We start from the raw sequence: 9,943 nt of genomic DNA on the forward strand, positions 1-9,943 counted from the left end.
CCAGCAAGCATCGTGTTTGAGGGACACAGCCCATTTTCTGTTCCTGAGGCTGGTGATTTTCTTTTGGTTTGTTCTCTCCCTAATGGAGCAGACTTTGCGAATAATTTTCCCTGCGCTTTGGTCTCTCCCTTGCAGTTTTATGGGCTGTTACCAGCACTGGTGGTATCTGATGTGTGAAAACTGAGACAAGTTAATTTGGATTAGGAGTAACTGGAGTGCTGTAGTGCCACGGTTGGATGAGCTTCGTCCTAGAAGGGAGGTTTCTGGGAGAAACAATATCTGTGAGCAGAGGCGTCATTTGCTGAGAGCACTGAAATGTGGGCTCTTCGGAGGAAAATTGAGAAAACAACATTGCAACCACTTGTAAGCTTGTGCTTCCTTCCCTGACTTCTGGGATTTGTGTGAATATGAGTACATTGTCATTTCCTACATCCTTCCCTGCTTAATACCCACCAAATATTTGTTCTGCAGAATGCAAGGGATGTGTGGGCATTGCTCAGGAAGCAGCTCTCTGGATCAGGCTGCAGTGTGGTCTTAATGGATGTGGGAGCAAGATGGGAAAGTTTCTGAGAGGGAGGTGAGGCCCTGGCACAGGTTGTCCAGAGAACCTGGGGCTGCCCCTGGATCCCTGGAAGTGTCCAAGGCCAGTTTGGATGGGGCTTGGAGCAGCCTGGGATAGTGGAAGGTGTCCCTGCCCATGGCACAGTTTCTGTGGTATCTGTGATACATCACCTCCAGATGCTCATCCCCCAAATCCAACCCCAAGTGATCCTAAACTCAAATCAAAGCCTGTAAGATTTTTAAAGCAAAGACAGCTGAGATGCTTTTTTGAAAATGTTTTCAGGGATTCATATTTTTGCTCTACTCTCCTGTTATGATATCTACAAATTACCTTTGCTCTGGAAAGCAAGCTGGGATTTTCCTTGGTTTCCCCTTATTCCAGAATTTCGAACCTTAAAACCTCGTATTTTACACATTGTAGTAAAACACTTCTCTGAAAGTGTTCAAAAAATGGGTGGATGTGGCACTTGGGGACATGATTTGGTGGTGAATGTGGCAGTGCTGGGTTAATGGCTGGACCTGATGATCTTAGAGATCTTTTCCAATCTAAATGATTCAATGAATCCATGAGACACCTCAAAGGTTGCATCCCTGTGGACAGGGACATGAAGCAGGTGTGGAGGGAGCAGTGGCACCACTGTTACTCTCTCTTTGGATGAGCAGGGTGTGTTACACCAGAAGTGTCACTGTAGCTGCCACAGTCCCTCCTCCTGTGTTAATCCTGTCCCCAGGATTCATTAACAACAGCATTTTAGAGGGGCTGTGAGCTCTGGTTCTCCTGGCTGCTGCTGCCAGACCTCAACTCCCCCTCTAATTATACCTGGCCACTTTTGATAAGCTTTTTTTAAATTTGCAGCTCTCCAGTGCTGTGCATTCAGCATGACGATGCTACAGCAGGGTGTATTTGTGTGGTGGATGATGTTGTTGCTCTAAATCACTAATCCTAAAAATCCCCAGGGGAAAAATGTTCTTTGAACATTACAAAACTGCATATTTGCCTACTGCTAATTAGTCAAATATAACCTGCAGTCTGAATCTTCTTGGAGACTGGGGAGAATGAAAATACCCTGAGAGCAGGTGGGGAAGGGTTAACAAAGGAAACTCAGGCTGTGAAATTGAAATATTCTTTCTCTCTCGGAGATAGCAAGAGCACTCATCAAGCACAGAGGCTCTTTATCTGGTGTCTGACAGTGCCACAGGGGACAGCGAGATGCTGCAAACCAAGGTCATTCCTGCCTCTTTGAAGTGATGCATTCCTACATGCTGGCACTGAGGGAAAAGCTGGACCTCCAGCTCAGCCAGACTGATCGGTGACACAGGTTAGGCAAAAAAAAAAACCAACTGGAAAAGGCAGAAGTATCAGCACCCACATCCTCAGATACTGAGAGCTAAAAGGGATGAGGAAATTGTCCCATCTGACCTCATTTGGGATTGGATTTTTCCCCAAGTATTTCTCCATTGAGTCTGGTAAGTTGTCATGTAAGAGGGGGAAGTAAAAGTCAGCAACCTGTGGATGGCAGATACTTTAAAATTCTCCCTTTTTGAGTTGGGAATCAGAGGAGAAAATGAGGCCTCTTTAGGATCAAATCTTACAAAGAATTAGGTACATATCCACCCAAAGGGCTACAGGGACATCTCCAAACCAGTGAAGATGGTCAGACACTGGTATGGACACTCATCTGTTACTGTGCAGTTGGTGGCATTGGTTTGGGATGCTCTTGGCACCTCCTGACTGGCTCAGGCATGGTCTGAGAAAGCCATGGACCAACAGCTCCCGTTGGTCAGCAGAAGGAAGGAGCCAGCCTGTCCTGTGGGGAGAACACGAGCACAGTTCAGCTACATCAACAGAAACCCTGCTCTCAGGTCAGAGGATGAACCCTGACTTTTTTCATTTACAGGCAGAGATACAGTCAATTAACTTATTTGTGGGGCAGAAAAATGCCTGAGCTTTTACACTATGCCCTGTCAGTGCTTTCAGCTGCCACAGCACTGCCTGAGGAGGAGGAGGAATGACAGCTCTTTAGTGGAAGAACTGTCATAACATTTATCCAGTGTTGAGTGACCTGTTAGTTCCCAAGAAACACCAGAGTTCTCCAGTATGAAGCAGCTGATGACTTTTAAAACCTGAAGATGCTGTGAGTGACAGGGGGAGAGGGAACAGAGAGAGGAAGACTCTGTTTTAAGGAGCACAAAGCTGCAAACATCTCCCTCACAGTCCTGGTCAGCTGGAGAGGCTCCTGGCCTGTGTCTGGTCTTAAATGTTAATGCAGCATGACAAGAGGATGTACAGGGAGAGGGGAGACTTCATCAGGGCCTTGCATGCACCACTGAGCTCTACAGCCTCCTCCCTCCCCTGGAATTGTGGCTGCCTGTGCTGGGGGGAGCTCTGACAGGGTTCAGCCATAGCCTTGGGTCCTTCTGTGCTGTGTGGGAGGACCTGTTTGAGGTCTCCTGTATTTCAGGAGCTGCACTGAAGCTCATTCTCTTGCCTGAGAGGTGCTGAGGTCTCTCTGTGCCCTGCCTTGTGCCTTGATGATCCTGACCTGCTCCTGGCTTCCTGGACCTGCCTCGATGCTTTGGATTTGTCTGGCATCTGCTGGACTCTTGGGAGGCTCATATGGGTTCTCATCTGCATTTCCATTCTCCTCCAGGTCACTTCAGCACCTGAGTGCTCAGTCTCTGTCCTGCACTCCCAGGATTAGGCCTCTGCCTTGGACACAGGATTCTCCTCCTCATTCTCAGCCACAGTCCCGGATGAGTGCCAACATCTTTCATAGAATCCCAGAATGGCCTGGGTTGGAAGGGATCATCCAGTGCCACCCCCTGCTATGGGCAGGGACACCTTCCACTGGACCAGATTGTCCCAAGCTCCATCCAGCGTGGCCTTGGACACTTCCAGGGATCCAGGGGCAGCCACAGCTTCTCTGGGCACCCTGTACCAGGGCCTCCCCACGCTCACAGGGAACAATTTCTTCCCAATATCCCATCCATCCCTGCCCTCTGGCAGTGGGAAGCCCCCTTGTCCTGTCACTCCTGCCCCTTGTCCCCAGTCCCTCTCCATCTCTCTTGGAGCCCCTTTAAGCCCTGGAAGGGGTTCTGAGGTCTCCCTGGAGTATTCTCTTATCCAAGTCTCTCAGCCTGGCTCCAGAGCAGAGGTGCTCCAGCCCTCAGAACATCTTTATGGCCCTTTGACAGGTCATTGAAGGGGACAGAAATGCTGCCACGTCACTGCCCTGCTGTCTGTCCCATTGGTGTGATCCCAGCCCAGGCAGAGCCTGTTGGGAGCATCTACACATCATTGCACCCCAAACCGGTGGCCCCTGGATACCTCGAGGTGAATCTGGCCTGTGAGGGACGACGTCTGTGCACCAAGGGTTTCACACCAGCTTCTCCAAAGAGTGACCTTTGTAAGGTGTGGGGACAAACAATGATGAGAAAGGAGGTGACTGTCACAGCCCTGAGTGCACCAGCAGGTTCTGCAGCCTCTTCCCTGCCCCTCCCAGGACTTCAGCTGCAGGTGCTCAGGTCAGCCCTGGCACAGGGCAGCTGTAACATTGGATCAGGCTGCTGTGGAAACCTGAGAAATCCTGCTTGGAGTTTTTGCCCGTGAACCTGCCAACCCTGGGCTTGAGTGCTCTGTTTTAGCACAATGCCTTGCCCCTGGTCCTTGCTTGAGCTGGGGTGCAGATACGGCTCTGCCTGCCCTGCCTTGCCAAGCAGTTCTTCCCAGCAGAGAGAAGTAGGAAGTAAAATTAAAAAATCAAAGCTTATTCCCACTCTGTTCATTTAAGTATTAAAATGGTGAGATTCTTTGCCAGTATAAATGTGTAATTGATTATTAATTCCCTTTCCAGAGGCATCATGCCCTTTAGTCCCCGTTTCACATGGACTGCAAATGGACACAGAATGAAACCCCGGTGATGGGGCTGCATTTAGCACAGAAGGCACATCTGGCTTATTGCTTATGCTGTTCAGGCTTTTAAAAGTCAAAGTACTCGGGGCTCCCTGCTGATAAAAATATTCCGAGCTGCTGCTTGACTCCAGGGTGAACGTAACGTGAAACCTCCTCAAAGCTTAAAACACTCTCACCTCCTGCTGAAGTGCCCCTTTTGGTTGCACCGCCTGCCCCGGGGCTCCGCTCTGAACCCGAGCACGGAGCTGACAGAGCTCACAGGGAGGAGTAGGTGCATCCCCTCTTTTTTTCTGGCTCCGGTCTCTGATCTGCCTCGCAGCTGTCCTCACCAAAACCATCGTGGCAGAGCGGGACAGGGACGAGCAGCAGGGTGTCAGAAGACTTCAAGCCACTTTAACCTCCTGTAAAACCTGGGCAGAAAGTGAAAGACCACTGAGAGCTGCCTCGAGGATCCGGATGCTTTCTTTGTCCTTGGAGTGTGAGCCGGGGAGTGGAAGAGGGAGCCCAGAGGCTCCGGGTTTGCTCAGCGTTCTTGAGACAGTGTGGAAATTATCTGGCATCAGGAAAATGGAAATTATCCGTATGTAAGCCATGATAACATGGCAAAACCACGAGAACTCGGGGTAAATTAATAATTTAGAAAACCCCAAATAACAAACATAGGAAAGAAGGTCAGTGTGGATTTGCATGTTTCAATATTAATACAGGGGAAGAAGTGATGTTTCTTCATGCTGTGGACAGCTGAACCTTAGAACTCCTTGCCAGAGGTTGTGGATGTAGAAAGCTTTCCGGGGTTAAAAAGGAAATTAAGACAGGACTTTGGACAGACCTGCTGAGGATTACCAAGTAGAAAAACCACATAAGGTTCACTGAATTCTCTGGGATGAAAGTAGTTGGAAGCTCTAGTTCGTGGGGGAAGTATCACTTATTCTTTCTTTGACATGTGCTTCTGGATACTTTTGAAAACTACTTACACATTCCATCTGAATCATCTGTCCCTTTGCCGTTGTGATAGTATTTATATATAACAAGAAACCATTAACATGGATATGAAAAAGCTGAATAATTATTTAATGATTCTTCTCATATTAAAACAAACCCTATATCCTGAGCACATTTAAAAAAGCCAACATTACATTTCTTAAAGGCGTGGATGCATTTAGTTCAGGGAGAACAATCAGACAAATAAACCTCCCACGTGCTCATCAAATGCTCACAAGATTGAGGATTTAGATTACAAATTATGACATGTTCTTCTGCAATAATATACAGCAAATAGAAGGATTTACCTCCTGCTGTAGTATTAAATAAGCTGTTCTAGAGGTTAACGAATCTGCTTCCCAAATTCCTAGGGAATGCAAATTTAAGGCTTTGTTTCCTATGTTCCTCCATCATGGATGTTTTGGGAAGAAATGAAATGAGCATTACGATGTGATTTGGGGACTGTCATTACTGTGTGAATGTAGAGCTCAGCCAGGGTCTTGCATTGATGTATTGGTGACACAAAATGTTTAATGACATCTCTCATGACATCCTGTCTCCCTTCTGACAGTGTGGGATAGAGATGTGGCTGCTACAGAAGGTCCTGAGCTACCTGGTCTTGCCAGCCGCTGTCACAGGAGTACCATGGTCTGCTATCATGGGTAAGACATCAAATCTCCACTCAGAAAGTGACTGATATCTCCTCCAGCACCTTCTCACTGAGGCTGTGGTTCCTGGACAGGTGTAAAATTGAGCATGCTGAGGTTTTAATCTTACACTCCTCCCCCACTTTGCAATGCTTTGGATTCACTGTTTGCGTATCTAAGGTCACAGAGTCACAGAATGGTTTGGGTTGGAAGGGACATTAAAGCTCATCCCATTCCATCCCTGTCATGGGCAGGGACATCTTCCACTATCCCAGAGTGCTCCAAGCCTTGTCCAGCCTGGCCTTGGACACTTCCAGGGATCCAGGGGCAGCCACAGCTCTGGGAAACCTGAGCCAGGGCCTCACTACCCTCACAGGGAAGAATTTCTTTCCAATCTTTTATCTAAACCTGCCTTCAGATATAAACCCCACCACTCAGAGACACACAAGGTGCATTCACATACCATAAATATGTGTTTGTGAAAGGCATAAAACCTGTCAGAGCCTTCTCTTTCAGACCAGGGTGTACCTTTCCTTTCAGGCAGAGCTGTGTGCTGTCAGTTGAGTAATTCACAATTATTTACTTTGGAACCAGCACTGTGGCCTTTTAAACCCAGGATTTGTGTCCAGCCCTCCTGCTCACTCAGGAAGTATTGGTGAAGACACTGGAGCTGTAACAAGCCATTATGTCTATTTTAACACAACTACCAAATGCCAACTTGTATTCGTCCAGAAAGCTGTCAAGGGTTTCGCATGTCACTGTGCTCTCTTCTAGTTTAATTTAAAATTTTAGGGAAAGTTACAGTATTTGCCATGCTCTGTTCTTTCCCAGTCATGGCTAGGATCATTAAATCCTGAGAAAATCCTGGAGGCAAGCAATCTAATAAAGCAGTCTTTTGTTCTGTGGCTGGCAGGATAATTCAAACAGGGGGTCAGTCAAAAAATCACATTTTCCTGAGTGCTGTGGGGAGCTGAGTAGATGAGTGCCCTGCCTCTTTCTAACCCCCATGCCATGGCAAGAAGTAGTTAATTTGCATTTAATACAGCCTAAAAACCCATTCAGTGAAATAACTGCAAGGTATTTTCACAGCAAGGCCCTGCTCATGTTGGCTGACACTTCCACGGCTCCCTGGGATTTAGGGAATACTGCCTGAGTTTGTCTGATCCCCTTGGCTGGGCTGCCTGACCCTGCGTGTGCCATTTCTAATGTGTGCTGACCCCACTCCACAGCACTCTGAGGAAGGAAACCTTGAAATATATTCAAACCATGCTGCCATTTCAGACTGTGCCCTGCATTTGGTCGTTTGGTGGGGTTTTTTGATTGTTTGTTTGTAGTGCTAAAGACAGAAAGATTCTCCCAAGACTCCAATATTCAGTGGTGCATGTTTATTTTTATGTCTTTTGCCCCAAATACTCAGTCCATGCTTTTCTCTACAGGTTTGGGTTTTTTTTTTTTTTGACATAAGGATTTTCTGCTTAAAAATGGAAGCAAAGATTGGCTTCAAATTCCCTGGCAAAGCTTCTCATATGGGATACAGATTGTGTCAGCTTATCTGGCTCAAGTCTGTCTGCATGTAACCTTGTTTTCTTTGGAACTTCAGTGGTGCTCTGTGCCTCATTGTTCACATTTCTTACAGCTGGGGTTGTGGCAAGAGAAAAATCAGCTTTTTGTTTCTCTCCTGCACCACTGGGTAGATCACTGCTGACGTGTAGATGGAAATATTTTTCCTTATAAACATTTGGACTCAGCATTCAATCTGGAAGTGTTCAAAGCCAGGTTAGACAGGGCTTGGAGCAACCTGGGATAGTGGAATGTGTCCAAAGCAGCAACCCTCAGCAGGGATGGTCAGACTGTGAAGCAAGGCAGCCCTGCAGCAGTGGGATATTTTCATGGGGAGTGGAAGCTAGCAGAGGAGCAGCAGAACATCAGTGGTTATTCACTGCACGTGGTGCTGAGCTGTGCAGCTATTGCTTAGAGACAGCAAGAACTCAGTAACGCTCAGATAACGTCTCCACGTCAAGATTTTTGAGTTCAGAGCTCCCTTGTTCAGGAATGATTTATTGTTTGCTCTTCTTATTCTGCTGTTTTTCAGATGAATGTCCTGGGAGAGCAGTTTGTGTTGTGTTACTGCCACAACACCTGCAATGAGAAACACAGAATGATATCACAGAATTTGGGTTTGGGAAAATTATCAAAGATCATTCAGTTCTACACCCTGCCATGGGCAGGGACACCTTCCACTAGCCCAGGGTGCTCCAAGCCCCATGCAGCCTGGCCTTGGACACTTCCAGGGATCCAGGGGCAGCCCCAGGTTCTCTGGGCAACCTGTGCCAGGGCCTCACTGCCCTCACAGGGAAAAAGTTCTTCCCAATATCTAATCTAAATCTCTCCTTTTTTTAACTTCAAACCATTTCCCCATGTCCTATCACTATGTGACCATGTAAAGTTATTCTAATGCTTTTTTATAAGCCCCTTTTAAGTTCTGAAAGGCCTCAGTGAGGTCTCCCCTGAGCTGCCTCTTCTCCAGGCTGAACAACTCCATGAATATGAACAACCACAAGGCCCAGGTACCATGTCAGGCTAGAGCCTCCAGACTTGTTTATATGCCTGGCACCCCTATAAGGAATGAAGATGAGAATCTGCTTTGTATCCCAGTTCATCTTCTGCAGCAGCTCCTAATTAAAAAGAAAAATCCATCTGTCATCTGGGATGCACAGTGGTACTGAGTTTGTCTTGAAGCACCAGCACAAGAACTGAGCTACAGAGCATGGTTTGATTTCAACCACAGGTGCCAGGAGAGCCAGGTGAGCCGGCTGTGGTGTCCAAGTTGAACACTGGAAAAATCCCACTGTTTCCCTGGCTGCTGCTGGTGCTCTGGCGCAGCTCCCACTGCTCAACTGGACAAGTGCTTCCACCCAAAGGGCCCCAGATACCATCCCCAGCCTTATCCCCATCCTCATGCCCATCTGCATCCCCACACCATCTTCACAATCACATCCCCATCCCCACTTATCCCCATCCTCATCCCCCACCCCGCACCTATCCCTGTCCCCACACCCCATCCCCATCTCTATCCCCATCCCCACACCTCCATCCCATCCCCATCTGCAGCCTCATCCCCATCCCCATCCCTACGCCCTGTCCCCATTCCATTCTCATCCCCAACCCCATCCCCACACCCCATCCCCATCCTCATTCCTGATAGGGAAGACATGTGCTGATGTCTTTACAAACAATTCCATGGGTGAGGGGATGGGTGTTAATGTCTTGGAAAAGGGGCTTAATGTCTCTACCAACTTTGGGCAGCAGGTTTGTCCCGGAGCCCAGACAGCCTGACTCCTGAAACAGAGAAATGGAGCCGCACGAAGCTGAGTTTCTGAACTTTGGGGAAAAAGGACAGGTTTAAGGGAGAATATGTGGCAGGCGATTCGGGAAGGCTGCACCTTCCTGGTACCTCAGCAATGGGGCAAGGATAGAGGGCAACGTGCGGCCGGGAGTTTGGGATAAAAGGAGGCTGCGCCCTCCGAAACCTTGAGAGAGAGAAAACCCCTCCCCAGTGGCCTCTCTCCCTTTATTCGAATAAAGTTGCTGCACTCCTCTGTCTCCTTGATGGACACAGGCTTTTCATAGCGGGACTTTCCGTACAATCCCCACAGGCCACCCCCATCCCGAGGGACCCCCAGCCGCCTTCGGTCCCTGCCCCGTTCCCGGCCCCGTTCCCGGCCCCGTTCCCGGCCGCGGTCCCTGCCCCGTTCCCTGCCCCGTTCCCGGCCCCGTTCCCTGCCCCGTCCCCTGTCCCGGTCCCTGCCCCGTCCCCGGCCCCGTTCCCTGCCCCGTCCCC

General features: G+C 48.6%; 1 long non-coding RNA gene across 1 annotated transcript; it reads right to left on the reverse strand.

Moving 5' to 3' along the window:
* Window positions 1-7,472: 7,472 nt before the first annotated feature.
* Window positions 7,473-9,804, reverse strand: LOC109143999. The gene is made up of 3 exons (XR_005601642.1): window positions 9,396-9,804; window positions 8,674-8,777; window positions 7,473-8,241 (listed from the first exon to the last, which is right to left on the reverse strand). It is a non-coding gene; the product is annotated as an uncharacterized LOC109143999 (long non-coding RNA).
* Window positions 9,805-9,943: the final 139 nt, after the last annotated feature.

The sequence above is a fragment of the Corvus cornix genome, chromosome 2, assembly GCF_000738735.6.
Source record: "Corvus cornix cornix isolate S_Up_H32 chromosome 2, ASM73873v5, whole genome shotgun sequence".
In the NCBI taxonomy this organism is placed as follows: Eukaryota; Metazoa; Chordata; class Aves; order Passeriformes; family Corvidae; genus Corvus; species Corvus cornix.